A 17,514-nucleotide genomic window follows, 5' to 3' on the forward strand; every position below is an offset into this window, starting at 1 on the left:
AGCATGTGCCACCGTGCCTGGAAAAAAAACAAAACTGAGGATGTGCGCGCACTGCAAAACCAGTCCTGCAGGTCAGGTCCTTGGCTTGCCCATGGGGAGCAAGTGTTTCCCTGGGGGTCAAGGAAGGAGGTGGTGGTGGTGGGGAGTGGAGAAGGAAGGGAAGGAGTCATTTCATCTTGACTTTTTAGGTTAGTACGGCTAATGGGTTTAATTTTCATACAGCTGTGTTCTTACCTGGCTTATCCCCCGCCCACACAGTCCTCGGGAGTTTTTCAAGGTCTGATCTAGGAGCATGGACTCCACCACCTCTCACCTTCACTTTGGAACGGGCATTTGGGCAGTGTGGGACGGGAAGTAAGGTCTGCTCCTGAGGGTGTGGAAGAGGACAGTCCCAAGAGACAACGCAGTGTAAAATCAAAGACTTTCTCCGCCACGTGGCAGTTAGAGACCCAGGATAAATCTTCAAAGGGAGGGTCAGGGACAGGACTTTAAGCCTGTCAAATGTTTTAACTTGGTGACAAATCACAATGAGTGAGGGGAAGCAGGTGTAGACTGGTTGGAGAGTGAACTCAGAACTGCTTTGGGGATCCTGCCATGACATCTCCTGTGCCCTCTGACCCGGGAGTCAAGGTCACCCCACTCCCTTCAGTTCTTTGCATTTCCCAGCCTTACCCAGCACTTGTGAAGTTCTTGCTGCTGTCTAACCTGGACTGCAAGCCCTGGAAGGGGGTAATCTGTCACATGGCTCATGTCCGAATGAATCCCTGACTCCAGCTTGGTGTCTGGCACAACGCCACCCTCTGTTAAAAGAAAAAAAATGAAAACATTCAACACTCTGGAAATTTTGATCTAAGAACCTGAGGAAAAAGAACCTGTCATATTTTTAAAATAAAACCTTTATTTCTATGGTCATGCATGCGCATAAAATTTAAATTCAAGCCTTTTAAGGTCTATAGTTCAGTGGTACTGAGCATGCGAAACACCTACTCACCCACAGAGCATGTCCTACCAGGAAAATCTTCATACCCTTTCAATAGTAGCTGTGCATCCTCCCTCCCCTGACCACCAATGGTTGCTGCTATACTTGTCTCTATGACTCCACTACTCAAGGTGGCCTCGCCACAGGGCCATTTCTTGAAGGTTTATTGTCCTCATGATCATCTGTGTTGTAGCTTAAATCAGAACTTCTTTTCTATGTTTTGTTTATTCATTTAATTTGGGGTGTATGTACGTGTGGTTGTGTGTGTGTGTGTGTGTGTGTGTGTGTGTGTGTGTGGTGTATGTGGTGTTAGTGGTGTGTATGTTCATAGAGACCAGAGGAGGAAGTCAGAGATGTTCGGTTTTATTCCCTTGAGAGAGAAACTCTCACTGAGCCTGGAACTAGGCTGGTGGCCAGCAAGCCTAATTATTCTTCTGTCTCCACCACCCCCACGCTGGTGAGGTTACAGGCATGTGACCACTCAGGTTTTTTGGGTTTGTTGTTTTCTTTTGTTTTGTTTCATCTTGTTTTTAATGTAAGTACTGGGAATTTGAACTCAGGTCCTTATGACTGGACAGCAGGCTCTCACCCTCTGAGTCATCTCCGCAGACCCATTTCTTTCCTCCTCTTTATTAACATCCCCAAATAGACCTATGCGGTATTTTGATGATCTCTCTTTAAGTGGAATTGGCGTTGTTTCTATATGTGGGCTGTGAATGATGTTGCTACATGAGAAGACTCCGAGCACTTCTTTAAGATCCTGTTTTAAGTTCTTCTATAAATATCTAGACTTTTTTTTTCTAGCTCTTGGAATAAAACCACAGCTAGATCTGAAGCCCTTTGTCCTGCAGAGGAGACAGTAAACTAAACAAGGAGGAATGCAGGCTGTAGGGCAAGTTTCAGGAGAGAGTGAAGATGTAAGATGACCTGACTCCTTATGTCTGTCGAGGTGACTTCTTCTGCTGACCAGAGCAGCGGCAGGCGAGAACTGAGTCTGAGGCTTGATGAAGGAGAAGAGACATCGCAGCTGATGAGGGGAATGCAGCCAGGAGACGGCAAGATGTTAGCAGAGGACCTGGGCTGTGTGTCTCTATCCCTGGAGGAGAAGGGTGAGAGCAGAGGACCTCCCCCTTTTGTTGGAGACAGTATGCCGCATGTAATTTAGCTGCCTTTAAACTTGTTGTATTGTCTAGAGTAACCCTGGTCTTCCCCCTCCCAGGGCTGGGGTGGTAGGCCTGCTCCATCGTGCCTTGTTTATGGGGTACTAAGGATAGAACCCAGGGTCTTATGCATAGGAGGCAAGTACTCTTCCAACCGTACTATATCCTAAGCTCACTTAAAATCTAGCTCATTTGTGTGGGGAGGAAAGAAAGCGTGTGGTAAGTGTGCTTGGAAATGATCCTTATAGAAAGCTATGGACATCTGCCAGGACCCAGCAGTATTCACAGGGTCACATAGTAGGGTCAGGGCTGCAGAGGACAGTGGGGGAAGAATGGATACTGAGAACGAGCTAGCTTTGTAAATAGGTCAGAGGATGTGGCAGGAGGCCAAGGAAGGAAAGGGCAGGCAGCTGAATGCCGGAGAAGTGCTGAGGGCAGCACGCCTGAAGACTAGCTCCTACAGGAGCTCCCTGGGAAACAAGGCGGGCACAGCCACGGCCCGGGCACCATTATCTGTTCCCTCAAGTCCTTCCCAGTGCCTCCTGTCACCCTGTCCTTGACATGATCCCTCTCTGTGCTCAGACTACTCATTTTCCTAGACACTGGGAACGTTCTTCACTATCAAGATCTCCACGCTGCATGCAAGTTCAGGAAGCAAAGGGCTCACTTTTGTTGACCTTGTTGACCTACAGTGACTGCCTGGCCCAAGACCTGCAGGTCTCAGGGAACCTCCTTGGTGACTCCACGGGCTGACTGCACTTCCTGCCCTCCGCTGTCCTAGCTCCTTAAACAGATGTGGGCTGAAGTGAAACTGCCCAGGAGTCTCATTTGAGCTCATCTTTGATCTGTTATGAAGGAGGTGAGAAAAGGAAAGGAGAAGAAGGATAGGGCAGAAAGAAGGGGAGAAGAAAAGGGAGGAGAAGGAAGAAGAGGAGAAAGAGAATGGAGCGGAGGGGGAGGGAAGGGAAGAGGGAGGAGGAAGAGGAGGACAGATGGTTTTAAAAGCAATTGTCCCGAAAAACCCATTCTCTCCATCGTTTCTCTCCCTCCTAGATAGCCAGCATGTCTTATAACCTGGAACTTCTTTGTCCAATGGGAGAACTGCTCTTTTCCTCCTGGGATGCCCCGTTTTGCCTTGATCTCTTTTGACATAGTTCTTCTCTTTTTGTTGCTTTCCTGGGGTGATTGCTCTGAGTGCCCCCTGACCCCTTGGGGAAATCTATCAATTGCAACTGTTTACTTGCTTCTCTGGGCTTCTGGCGGCCCCACCCGCTGCACCCCCTGCACATTGCTGCTGTGCAGGAACTGCACAGAGGCCTGCTTGTTTTTCTAAGCAGCCTCTTAAACTAGTGTTTCGCTGAGCACTTTTTACTGTCTTTCTCTCCTTCCAGACATGTTAGAAGTCCTCCCACAGGCTGTTTAACCTAAGGAAACCACTGTTCTCCTGAGACATTGACTATCCAGATGACAGTGCCCCACTGTGTGCCCCACAAATGTACTGGCAATCAGGTAAATAGACAGGATTGTGGGCAGTACTCAGAGTTTGAAGGGAATTGATTTTGTGTAGTAAGTCGAATAGTCAGTTAACTGTAAAAGATGGGCCAAGGGGGAAAAGTATGAAAGGAGGTGTCCTCTCAGTTTTCCTTTCGACTGGGGTGAGGCAACCCTGTCATAGGCTGTGCTCCAGGCCGTCCTCACTCAGTCTCCAGTCTTCTACTGTAGTCAATTTCTGCCAAGCTCATGCCTCCTGTTTGTCTCTGTAAAGTAGTGAGTTCCCCTGGCTTCCTGTGTTTGCACTGTCAGAGCTCCCTGGAGACCTAGACGGTTTTGTTTCGTGCCTGCCCCAGATAGAATACCCTTTCCTAGCTAGCGTCTATCCCGTTTGAGATTAAGCAACCAGAGTCGTGGCAGTCAGGCCTTCCCTCCCTACTCTGTCCTTCTTAGGTGGTCCTCTTAGACAGGGCAAAGGGGAAGCAGAACAGAATTCCCAGGAAACGTTTGAAGGATGCTTGTCCTTCTGTGGCAAAAAAAAAATGGGAGGGTGGAGAATTTCCAAGAAAGGAGTGGAAAGATTTAGAATAAGTTCTTTGCAGTGTGAGCAGAAGAAATAGGAGAGTTTAAAAGAACACCAGTAAAATAGTTAAGCATCTTGTGGCTTCCAGACTGACCCACATGTTAAGAACCAAAGAGAAAACTTGGAGTCAAATACAGGAGTAGAACATAGGAGCGTGAAGTGACTTGGTGGCTGTTTAGACCCTCAACTCACCACTGGTTTAAATGTCACTCCATAAACAATGATGCCTGTCTTACACCGTCATTTTATTGCTGACCTGCTGTACAGATTTTTTTTTTTTTTGACCACAACTTCATGCCTGTTTAGTGCTAGATAACCACAGGAGTTGCAAAGCAGCACAACCCAAGGCCGTGATTCCCAACGCTGCAGTCATCACAAAAGTCAGGCCAGGGCTCCAGAAGGCACTGCACAAGCACACACGGTTAAGGCCGGTCACTTCCCACACGTCTGCCAGTCTGCCATCACAGCTACACTGCAGCCAAGACGTCAGGGTCTGTAAGTTCAAGGTTGGTATGAGCTACAGGGTGAGTTCAAGGCCAGCCTGGTAATTCTGTAATGTCCTGTTTCAAAATAAAAGCAAAATAGTTATGGCAATGTATCCCAGCAGTAGAGTGCTTGTCTATAACTCACAATGCCCCATATCTAATACCCAGCATCGCAAAATAAAGTAAGTATGTGGTTGAGGATGAATGTAGTTGGTATCAAGGCCTTCCACGGGGGAGCTGCGTGCAGGTGGGGGTTGCGGAGGGATGTAAGGATGGGCCTCAAAAGGAGCTTGGGGCAAAGGAAGAGGCAACCGCCACTTCATGGCTTACTGCATTCTAATTACAGCAACAAACTCTACAATGGTTGTCTCTAGTTAAAAAGAAAAAGCAGCATTTTTGCTCTCTTCTGTGACCACCAGAGACCAAAGGAGACCATTCAGCAAACACCTGGTTTCTGGTTGCTGGGCCAGGGTCAGGTGTGGTGGCTTTCAGGTGTTATCCTGACCATAATACAGATTTGGAAGGTGTATTCTGTGCATTGGATAATTATGCACATAGAGTCATGAAGCTTTCTGCCCCAGGAATGGAGGTGGTAGTGGTGCCTAATAGTAAGTTTATTAATAAACATATTTAACTATTACTCATAACAGATGCAGTACTATATGCCTATAGTCCTAGCACTTGAGAATGGTAGGAGGAGCAGGAGTTCAAGATGTGCCTTGATTGTATAGTGAGGTTAGGACCAGGCTGGGCTATATACCTCAACTGGAGAGAAAAGTCTGTAGTCTGCACCTGCCCACATATACCCATCTTAAGTGGAGTCCTTTTGCCTGCCATGGGCTAATCTCACTACATTCATAACATGATGGCTACAGGTAGTTAGGGAACTGCATTTCAAACATGGAGAAAAGGACAAGGTCAAAGATGTTTTCCTCATCTGCTCTGTCTTTCCATTCACAAAGAAACTTTCTGCCAGAGGCATTACAGAACAGTTATCCTGAAACCCCACCAGCCAGAACTCAGTTATACACTTTGCCCTAGCAAAAGTTAAGCTAATCATAATTTCCCATGGCCCTAGTAGACCATGACCAGATTCCATAAGATCTCTGCTTGCTACGTCAGGTTAGCCAGAGAAGGGTGTGAGGATGGTAGATGGGTAAGTGATGACCTGTATCTGCCTCATTGTCCCTTCCTGTTGGCTCTCTCTCAACAGTAGACTGTGAGTAGAATCCTAAAATTAACAGCCCCAACACATAATGTATGGATCTGACTTGTACAAGAATGGCAAATCAAAATTCTAAGCAGCACACTTTCATTCTGAAAACATACATACGTCTGTTCATAGCCCCACATTTGCTGGCTCACAGCTACCAGTAACTCTAGCAACAGGACACCTGACAATCATCCGCTGGCCTCCAAAAGGTCCTGCATGTATGTACACATAAATACCTGCAGAAATAAATAATGCACATAACATAAGTAAAAATAAAATGAATCTTTCTCTCTCTCTCTTTCTTTCTCTCTTTCTCTCTTTCTTTCTTTCTTTCTTTCTTTCTTTCTTTCTTTCTTTCTTTCTTTCTTTCTTTCTTTCTTTCTTTCTTTCTTTCTTTCTTTCTTTCTTTCTTTCTTTCTTTCTTTCTGACAGAATCTCACTATAAATCTCTGGCTTCCTGACTGGACTGGAACTCTCTATGTAGTCCAGGCTAGCCTTGATCTCACAGAAATCTACAAGCCAGCTAGGACTGGCAGTGCACACCAGTATCACAGCTGACAAATAAATATTTTTTTAAAAAAGATTGGTGAATTAATGTACATTTATGTATAAAGATCGTCTGTAGTATATACCTTTTTTGTGTGTCTCCTGAACTAAACTAAACTTCACCTACAAATGCCTGGTCCTGGCTGGTTTTGACAAGAATACTTCTTATAGTTGTTGGTGGCTTTGCTGGAGCTCCCTGTTCAGTTGGTTCAAGGGTGGGTTTGGCGGTCTGTCTTAAGGACTGTGGGTTCTGCAGTAGCTGAGAGCTGTACACAGTCACTGAGCTCTGGAAGTCACACGAGTGTCATGTGGCCAGTGGGATGCAGGAACTAAACTTTTAATCTTGTTAAGTTTTAATTTATTTACATTAAAATTTTCGTTCAGTCCATAACTATGCTTGTAATAATTTGGATACATGAATCTTTTCAGCTGTCTGTGTTGTAGCACCTTAAATATAATTTAACTCTACATGGTAAAAGTCTATTATATCGGCTGAGATTATTGCAAGTGTAAACCGACCAAATCCCGAAGACCTACAGAGTTAAACAACTCAATTTGTATACAGGTTATTTATTGAAATGCTGACATTTTAAATATACCTAGTCTATAAGGCATATTAAAATTAATTTTACTTGTCTATATTGCTTTGTTTTTTGAGACAGGATCTCTCTATGTAGCCCTGCCTGGCCCGAAACTTGCTATATAGACTAAGCTGGCATCAAACTCACAGAAATTTGCTTGCCTCTGCCTCCCAAATTCCACAATTAAAGGCCTGTATGCCATCATGCCTAGCTTCTTCACTGATTTGTAGAGGTGACTCATGAAAAGTCACACGCGTGGCTTGTGTTCTGTTGCTCTTGGAAAGCCCTGCTCTAGTACGGGGTTACTGTAAATGTTAGTTGAATGAATGCATGAATCTTCCACATAAACTTCAGACTGGATCATAGGATTCCTGGTTTTCATCTCCATTCCTTCCCATCATTCCTTGCAGCCACTGATGTCACAAGCTAGCTTTGGTATATTCACTTGTAAAACAGCAACTTTGCCAGTGGGAGTTAGCTTTGAGAACTCTCAGGAAAGGAAGAACTGCCTGTTTGGGGGGCCTATAAAAGGCAGGGAAAACTGAGCCTTGGTGATGGAGCGAAGTCAGGTGACCTTTTTGTTTCAGAGTTTGCCATTTCTGGGTGTCTGTTTTGAAATCTCCAGTCAGCTCATTCTGGTGAGCTCATTCTGGTAAGTGTGTGTTTCATAAAAGGGTTGGGACTGCACTTGTGGCAGACTCCTGCTGTTGTTCCTTGCTATTCCTGATGCAGACAAGCTGCTTTGTGTGTGACTACATCTGGAGATCAGAGAACTGCCACCACCCAGGCTGGGCACCAGAAGGGGATTCCTAGCAAGATCTGCTCTGTCTGAGCCTGCAGAGGCCGCACCCAGCTTGCAGGGGCCCAGCAAGGAGCTAGCCATTGCTCTCCAGATATATAGAGAAATAGGTAATATATTGAAATGCTAACGCTGAGTCACTGTGGGTGAAATTAGGTGTGGCTTTATTTTCTTCTTTATACTGTAGGTTTAGACTATAATTGTTTACTCTTTCTGAAATGTATCATTTCCCTTTGTGGAGCTAATTTTGAGATATTCTTAAACCAGTTCTCCATTCAACCTTTCTAGATTTCCTTAAATACTCATTTTGGCTTTGCCATATTTGACTCTATCTAAAATTTTGAGCCAGTTTGCTGCTGGTTAGGACCCTGTGTGGGCATTTGCTTCCTGATGTTACATGGATCGAAGATGGCCTTTCTCTCTCAAAATATAGGGAAATGTATACTGTATACTATATACTATAGGGCAATGTATACTGTATACTATATACTATAGGGAAATGTATACTGTATACTATATACTATAGGGAAATATATGAGACAGAGAATGTGGGGAGCCTGGCCTTGCGCTGAACCATGTCACTCTGGGCTTTATCCCCTTCGCAGTTCTCTGCCTTATGTAGTGTTGTTTAATATAATTAAGTCCCTTCTTTCTCTCTCCGCCCCTGTCCGGACCCCAGCCCCGTAGCTGCCATTCTTTCTGCCTCTGGCAGTCATCCACCCGAGGTCTGTCATCTCCCTGGAGCCAGTGTCCTGTGGCCCACTGACTGCACTGAGGCTTTCCAGGTCCATCCATGTGCAGTATACGCCAGAACTGCCTTTCTTCCAGGCACTGAGTATTGGTGCACATTTCCATGTCTGCCCATGAGCAGAAGAACACCTGGGCTGCTTTTAGCATTTTAGCTTCTGTGAATAGTGATGCTCTGAACATAGATGTATAAACATCTATGCTGAGAAATTCTTTTTCTCAAAGCAAACTTTCTAGATCTTATGACAATTCCCTTACTTAATCTGTGAAGATTTCTCAAAATACTTTCCACACAGAACCTGCACGTCCCCCCCCCCCCCCCCCCCGCCACATAGGGTGCTATTTTAAAGAAAGATGGCTTATTTAGGTTGCCATCTTCCTGAGGTCAAGCACCCTGTTAGATTCATTTCTAAATCTCTCAAGTACTGTAGCTGTTCACGTGTATGTGAAGGTCATGCTCTCCAAGCTCCCGGGAGCTCATCTGTAGGCTGTGGGAGCGATTCCTTGTGCTCAGAACACAGCTCCTATGATTTACCCCCTGATAATGATGTTTATAACTTCAAAAACTGGCAGTCTGGTCATTCAGCTCTTCAGAGGAGGGACAATGTACTTAGAAAGTCCTGGCTTAGAGGTTGGATGGCCTTGGCCTATCTTCTGACCTCTTGTTTCAGATATCTGTCACATCATGTGAAGGCTGTTCTTAGTTGTCAACTTTACTACATCTGGAATTAATTAAACCCCAAGAGGTTAAGCTCACCTGTAAGGGATTTTTCTTTCTTTTTTTTTAAAGATTTATTTATTTAATGTATGTGGGTACACTGTCACTGTCTTCAGACAAACCAGAAGAAGGCATCAGATGCCCGTTACAGATGGTTGTGAGCCACCATGTGGTTGCTGGGATTTGAACTCAGGACCTCTGGATGAGCAGTCAATGCTCTTAACCGCTGAGCCATCTCTCCAGCCCGGGATTTTTCTTAATTAAGTCATTTGAAGTGGAAAGACACACCTTTTTGGTTTTTGGGTTTTTTTTTTTTTTTTTTGGTCTTATTGGTCTTTGCTTGTTTAGTTTGGTGTCTGTTTCTGTGTTTTAACCAGGTTTGTGTATGTGGTTTTTGCTTTTTGTTTGTTTTTTTAGAGAGAGTTGGACAGGTGAGGAGGTGAGGAGGACCTGGGAAGAGTTGAGAGAGGAGGAAAGTGTCATCAGAATGCATTGTATGAAAAGTTTTTCAATTACAATTTTTTAAAAATTTATTTTTAAAAAATTAAAACTAAATAAAAGAAACAAACAAAAATAATAAAACAGAAAGAAATTCTACTTTCAAATGCAATCATTTGGGGAATTTGGGTCTCAACATAAAAATCTGAGGGCAGGTATGCTTTAATAGTTTCTTTTGTCCATTGTATATTGTCATTTGTGTATGGGCATATGTGTGATTATATAACATAAATAAGTATATATGCAAATACAAATATTTTATAACATCTGGCATTTTGTTACTAATATCTTCGGTCATATATGTTTTAGTTTTTCTTATTTATAGCCCTTTTAAATGACTTGTTTAAGTCTATATAAGATTATAAACCTATTGTTTTTATTGTCATTATTGTTTTATTATTGTTCAAGGAATAATAAGTAGGCATAATCAATGAGTTAGGAAATAGAACAGAATTGAGAAAAATGAGAAATGAGAAATAGACTGTAGATGCATGCGAGCAAAGAGAAAGATATCAAGGCTGAGAGAAGTGGTTTTTTTTTATTCGATATATTTTTTATTTACATTTCAAATGATTTCCCCTTTTCTGGCTTCCTACTCCCCGAAAGTCCCATAAGCCCTCTTCCGTCTCCCTATTTCCCCATCCACCCTTTCCCACTTCCCTGTTCTAGTTTTGCCCTATACTGCTACACTGAGTCTTTCCAGAACCAGGCCACTCCTCCGTTCTTCTTGTACATCATTTGATGTGTGGTTTATGTTTTCGGTATTTCAATTTTCTAGGCTAATATCCACTTATTAGTGAGTGCATACCATGATTGATCTTTTGAGACTGGGTTACCTCACTTAGTATGATGTTCTCCAGCTCCATCCATTTGTCTAAGAATTTCATGAATTCATTGTTTCTAATGACTGAATAGTACTCCATTGTGTATTGTCTTAGTCAGGGTTTCTATTCCTGCACAAACATCATGACCAAGAAGCAAGTTGGGGAGGAAAGGGTTTATTCAGCTTACACTTCTGCATCACTGTTCATCACAAAAGGAAGTCAGGACTGGAACTCAAGCAGGTCAGGAAGCAGGACCTGATGCAGAGGCCATGGAGGGATGTTCCTTACTGGCTTGCTTCCCCTGGCTTGTTCAGCCTGCTCTCTTATAGAACCCAAGAATACCAGCCCAGAGGTGGTACCACCTACAAGGGGCCCTCCCCTCTTGATCACTAATTGAGAAAATGCCCCACAGCTGAATCTCATGGAGGCACTTCCCCAACTGAAGCTCCTTTCTCTGTGATAACTCAGCCTGTGTCAAGTTGACACACAAAACCAGCCAGTACATGTATATATACCACATTTTTTGTATCCATTCCTCCATTGAGGGATACATGGGTTCTTTCCAGCTTCTGGCTATTATAAATAGGGCTGCTATGAACATAGTGGAGCATGTTTCCTTATTACATGCTGGGGAATCCTCTGGGTATGTGCCCAGGAGTGGTATAGCAGGATCTTTCGGAAGTGAGGTGCCCAGTTTTCTGAGGAACCGCCAGACTGATTTCCAGAGTGGTTGTACCAATTTGCAACCCCACCAGCAGTGGAGGAGTGTTCCTCTTTCTCCACATCCTCGCCAACACCTGCTGTCTCTTGAGTTTTTAATCTTAGCCATTCTGACTGGTATAAGGTGAAATCTCAGGGTTGTTTTGATTTGCATTTCCCTAATGACTAATGAAGTTGAGCATTTTTTAAGATGCTTCTCCGCCATCCGAAGTTCTTCAGGTAAAAATTCTTTGTTTAGCTCTGTACCCCATTTTTTAATAGGGTTACTTGGTTTTCTGGGGTCTAACTTCTTGAGTTCTTTGTATATATTGGATATTAGCCATCTTGTTGGATGTAGGGTTGGTGAAGATGAGAGAAGTGTTTTAAAGCACCATTGTAAAGCAAAACAGGACGTGGAGCTGCAGCCGGAGAGCACCCAGCAACGCTGTGTGAGGGTCCTCTCCTCCTTACAGAGCTCCATGAGCATGGACCATGAAGAAGATGCCTAGACCTTTCTTGCCTCCACCTCGCCAGAGGAGTTTATCAATGGCATGAGTTACACTGGAAGCAATTTAGTTCTGCTCAGCATATGTAAGAACCACTTCCTTTGGAAGGACTGGCACAGGTGACTTCATTTTTATTTTGGTTTTGAAAAGGGTTCTTGCCATGTAGCAGAGGATAGCCCCAACTCAAAGTCCTCCTGTTTCAGCCTCTCATCTGCTAGGACTACTTGCAGTGAGCGAGCACACCCACCTGTAACTTCACTTCGATTTGGACAACTTCCTCCTCTTGTCTCTTTCCCAGAAGACTTTACTGACCAGGCTTTTTTGCTTTAGGGCTTTGGTGGCAGCCTCCCAGAAGGGCTGAACTCTGTCTTCATTGCTCAGGTCTGAACCCAGGTTGGGCATATGGGGCACGTAACAAGGAATGGCGTCAAATGTACCAATCAAGAGACAAACCCATTACTGATTGATATTTTTACCTAATGTTCTTTGCACAGGCTAGAAAGAGATACATTTAAACTAACACTTTAGTTTCTTTAATGGTCATTACTTCATCAGTATTTCCTACTTCTTAGACACATTTTGGTTACTTGGATTTTCTTAGAAAATCATTCTTTTTGTCCTGGGTTTCAAATTTAGTGTTAAAAAGTTATATTGATGTTATTATTTAAAGTTAGGCTTTACATTTATATTAATTTTTATGCCTCATGCTGCCTACTGAGCACTTTATCTCGTCTTAAAATTGACTTTCTAGCCAGATATTTTTTATAGTTATTTTATCTTTATGTGTATGTGTCTTGCCTACATGTCTTCTGGAACTGAGGCATGACTTTGCACGCCCCGAGGGTGCTGAGGACTGAACTCAGGTCCACTGTAAAAGCAGCTGCTGCTCCTGACTGCTGACTCGTCTCTCCAGCACCCACCCTGCCCCCAAATAATTTTTAACTTAAAAAAAAATCTGTTTTAATTTTTTCTCATCTGTTTTAGTTTTCATGTTTTGCTTTGCTTTGTTTTGCTTGTTTTTTTTGAGTTCGGTTTGGGTTCCTCCTCCCCCCCCCCCCCACCCCGTGGTTTTGTGTGTCTGTGTTTAAAGTTAGTGTTCAAAGCCAGGAGCTTGTGCAAGCTAGGCAAGCACTCAACCGCTGAGCTACAGTCCCGGCCCAAGACTGTGGTTTTCTTGTTGGTTTTACTGAGTCCTCTGCCCCAACCCAGTCTCTCATTAATTTCTCCATCTATAGTAATTAATTCACCTCCTCCCACTTGGCCTTATTTTATTCCCCCCCCCCATCATTTTTATGTTTTTAAAAAGTGAAGTGAGGACAGAGCTTTTTCTTGGAAGCTGCCCTGGCCCTATGTGGTTCACTTCCAAGTGGTTTCATTGCTCCATAAACTAAGAGAGTTCTCGGAGTATGTTTTCACGTTTTAGGAGTATAGATTTTTCTTTGCTCTATTTGTTAATTTATTGCATTCTGGCCAGTGAATGTGGCCTATACAGTAATATGTGTGTGTGCGTATGTGTGTGGTTGAATGTATTCTAATGTATGTAGCTTTTTAAGCTACCATTGTTAGCCCTTGAGATAAGCTATAATTTAGAAGCATACAACAATAAAACTTTTACTGGTTCATTTATTCAACATACTTTTTTTTAATCCATGCAGTCTAGGAATTTTGGAGATTTTTGGTATTTAGGGACAAGAAGCTGAGCAACAGACATGGCCCAGCCCATGTGACTAAACAACGTGACGCGGTCACTGAGCGGGTCAGGAATGACAGTCCCATAGGTGGGTCAGTGATCAGCAGCACAAGCATGCTCTTTGACAGCGCATGCAGAAGCTGGCTCCTAGGGAAGTCCTCCTGGTGTTCAAACAGAGCGCCAAAAAAAATGGAAGTCCGAAGAGAGCTGGGCGAAGAGTGGCTGGGGCTGAACAGCATGCCGTGGTCCCTGGCAGAAGGCAAAGGAAGTTCTCTGGGATCCTGGAGGCAGGCTTCTCTGCAGCACCAAGAGCTGAGAGGCAGACCCTCTAGCCATTTCCAAGAGTTTCTCTGTTATTTTTAAAAAGGCAGGGAGCCAACAAATTGGCTCAGCTGGTAAAGGAACTTGCTATCTTGATAACCTGAATTCGATCCCTCGGTCTCACAGGGTAGAAGGAGATAATGCCTTCAAGGAGTCCTCTGACTTCTATGCGCGCACGCACGCACGCACTGAATAAATAAACGAAGAAGGACCTAATACAGGTACTGCACACGAGTTACGAATCAGAGCTGGACCTGTGGGTCATTTCCCCATTACTATACACGGGCCTCTGTTTTCCCAGGGCAGAGGGTAGCTTACTCCAGAGTCTGCATTTCTCTCCCCTGTGACAGTTTCTCATCTCTTGGCATGACAGAAGATAGAAAGTTAATTGTTTTCCTAGTTCTGTCATAGACTTGGGGGGTGGGGTGCATTAAAATGTATACTGAAAACACAATTAATTGTGAAGTTCCACTTCTTCAGAATTCCTATTCCAACTGTATAGAGGCACATTAAAATGTTTGGTTAATTTTTGTGTGTGATTTTTTTTTATTTGCCTTTAAAAAAGTAATAGGCTTTTTTTGTTTTTTTTTGTTTGTTTGTTTGTTTGTTTGTTTTTAGGGCTGTAGCAGTGTAGCAGACAAACAGACAAAGGTTTATTGTCCCAGTGGCAAGCACTGGTCAAAGTGAGCACCCTGCACACCCTGCAGCAGGAAGCCACTTACTGCCCCTACATGGCTAGTAAGGGGATTCGGGGCAGACAGGGAGTAGGTACATAGAAAGTTGGAAAGGATATACATGTCTGTGAGCATGAGTTACCCTGGGAACAAAGGGAAGAGAGGACAGAGGAAGACGAGATAAAATGAAAGAGAATGGTTGTCTAAAAAAGTACCACGTGACCACATATGTCTCCAAATGAACTTATGTTTATGTATCTGTGTGAGTATCTATACACATACATGCACATATATGTATCTATATGTATATTATAAGTATATATATGTATATGAGTACACGAGGAATTAATTTAATGTAGAAACTGAAGTTGAAAAACAAGAAGCTGGGGAGAACCTGCAAGGCCTGAGAATATTGAGGACAAAGGTTTCACTGTGTGACACAGAAAAGATACCTGGTGTGTGAGACAGAAACTGTCACAGGGGAGAGAAATGCAGACTCGGGAGTAAGCTGCCCTCTGTCCTGGGATATGGCACACAATGGGGAAATGACCCATAGCTCCGGCTCTGAGGCCCAGTGGAGCCTCCAAGGTTCCCCTCGCAATGCTCCCCACTATCAGCTCAAGCAAGATGTGTCTCTCTGTCTCAGGTCTTGTCATCTGAGTTGTCTACTAGGATACCTATTTTATGGAACCTGGGAGGCTCAGCAGCCTGTGTGCAGATGAAGAGACCCTCTAGAGACTGAGCTGAAATTCAAACTCAGGATCACATAACAGCAAAACCTCATTCTGAAGGATAGGGAAGTTTTCTATGCTTTCAAAGACAGAGTGTCCCCTGAGTGGGAGGCCTGAAGCCCACAGAAAGTACAAAGGTCAGAGTCCAGTTACCTGAGTGTGGAGAAGGAACCTCACAACCCTTCCCTCTCCAGACCCCTCTCAAGTTCTGTGTGTACTTGCTCAAACACAGAGGACACAGGGTCCTCAGCTTCGTTGGCTCCACAGAGAGTGCTCCTTATGGCTCCTACAGTAGCGACACTTGAAGATACTTCCTTCCCTGACCTTTATCCAGTCACCTTTTACACTATTCCTGGTGTTGGCGCTGTCAAAACTCAGCCATGACCCAGAGACCAGACAGGCCCACAGATGTGAGACAGTTTGGAAAAGCCCAGATCACCATCCCAGCTGTCACCAGAAAGCACAGTGACAGAATCCAATGACCAAGATCAAAGCCAGCTCCGGGTCTTCTGCAGGACTCAGAGGCAGTGTCCATGTCTGCCTTCACTCTTCTTAGGTGGACATCCACTGCAACATTATGCAATAAAATATTTTATTTTAAATATTCACTGCTTTGCCTGGTACTAGTTCATGTCTGTAATCTTACCACTTAGGAGACTGAGACAGGAGGATCACCAGTTCTAGGACACCCTGGGCAACGTAATGAAACTCCACAAAAGAAAATTGCTTTTTAACTTAAATAAAATATGTCATTCTAGGAAATGAAAAACCGAGGCTCACATGTGCAATAGAAGGGAGCCTTAAAGATACATTTAATTATTTCAGTGCTAATCTCTTATCCATGTTTCCGCAGAAACCTCGACCCAGTTTAGCCTGACTTGTGTCACCCGCCTATTGATCCTATTTCCACTGCTGTGGTTGAGAGCTTACAGACAGATGGACATGTGGCTTCGCCAGATGGCTAGGCCTCATTCCCGTCCCTGGTTACCAGGGGCCATCACAGCACCTGCCTCCTAGAGATGTTGCAAAGCTTGGAGGAAAACCCACAGAGAAGGTGCTCAGCAGAAGGCCTGGCACACAACACACCTGTCCTAAATCCTGCCTGTTTCCCAGAGCCCTTCCTGAAGGCAGGGTTGTGACTTCCAGACACCCGCTGTGACAGTAGCTTGCTTTTTATCATAAGCAGATCAAAGCTCAGTGTGAAATGGAAGGCACCTAAGAGAGTGGTACAGAATTAGTGGTATTGTTGAACAGATAAGAAGTCAGGCTCTGGAAAGACAGCTTACAAGGTGAGTGGGACAAGATCAAAGGCATTTCTCATGATGAGGCTCTAGGGATGCTTCAGAATAAGGTGGATATTAAGTTCTTCTTGGCATAGTCCTCACCCCAGCAGTGCCCTTGGGACACTTGGGCTAGAACACTATCTCTGGACTCTTGGCCTCATAGGCTAGAGGCAGCTCATTCTGAGCAAAGACTACAGTCCTTAGCCACAGGTCTCACTTCCCAGATACCCTGGGTTGTTGTCAGAGAGTAGTTCACCTCTCAAGAGAGTCAAGATGCCTCAGCCTGGGTCAGAAGACACCCGGGCACTGTACAACCAAAACCAGGCCTTTTCTCATAGACATTTGCAGATGGAGAGCAAGCCCTCCAGCTCAGTTCTGGAGGTCTTGGTATTCCCTTGTTTTTAACCATTTCCTCTCTGGCTTAGCTTTACATGTTCTGTCTGATTCACAATGCCATTTCATCCTTCTGGGAGACAAGCTACTCTTGCCTCTCTTCCTGCTTGGTCTTTCTCATCCCCCCTTTTCCTCTCTTTTCCATTTAAGTCCCCTTTCCCTGTTCATCTTTCTTTTTCATCTTCACAAACATGTCCTGAGTCATTCCTCATGAACCGGCTATTGGGCCGGAAGATACAATGGAAGCAGAGTCCTTATCCTTCTGTGATTTTAGTCTGAAAGGGAAGACAGATTTTAAAAATAATTGCCAAAATTTGTTTAAATATGCCTGTAATTGTGCTATTAATAAGGCACTCATTTCTCCAAAACTCATTTGGCATTTTCTACATCTGGTTGACTTGGCAAATAACTAGCATTAAGACCATCCTGGAGAGCAAAGCCTCCAGTGTCTAATTCACACGGAGCCTGGAACGTATCTAACCTGCACTCAGCAATTGTTTGGGGAATAAACAGAGAAAAGATAAAATACCTCAGAGTAGAATCTGTGAATGAACACTTGACCCAACGGTCATGAAAGAGAGAGTAAACCTCTT

The 17,514-nt window shown here is 44.1% G+C and overlaps 2 long non-coding RNA genes across 2 annotated transcripts in view; both read left to right on the plus strand.

The window, feature by feature from the left end:
* LOC127678715 (uncharacterized) overlaps positions 1-17,514 on the plus strand; it is a 78,862-nt gene that overhangs the window by 36,141 nt on the left and 25,207 nt on the right. The gene's annotated exons all lie outside the window — the stretch shown is intronic.
* On the plus strand, positions 1,351-4,811 carry LOC127678716 (uncharacterized). The gene is made up of 3 exons (XR_007976622.1): positions 1,351-2,998; positions 3,531-3,648; positions 4,520-4,811. It is a non-coding gene; the product is annotated as an uncharacterized LOC127678716 (long non-coding RNA).

Source organism: Apodemus sylvaticus, chromosome 2, assembly GCF_947179515.1.
Source record: "Apodemus sylvaticus chromosome 2, mApoSyl1.1, whole genome shotgun sequence".
Lineage (NCBI taxonomy): Eukaryota > Metazoa > Chordata > Mammalia > Rodentia > Muridae > Apodemus > Apodemus sylvaticus.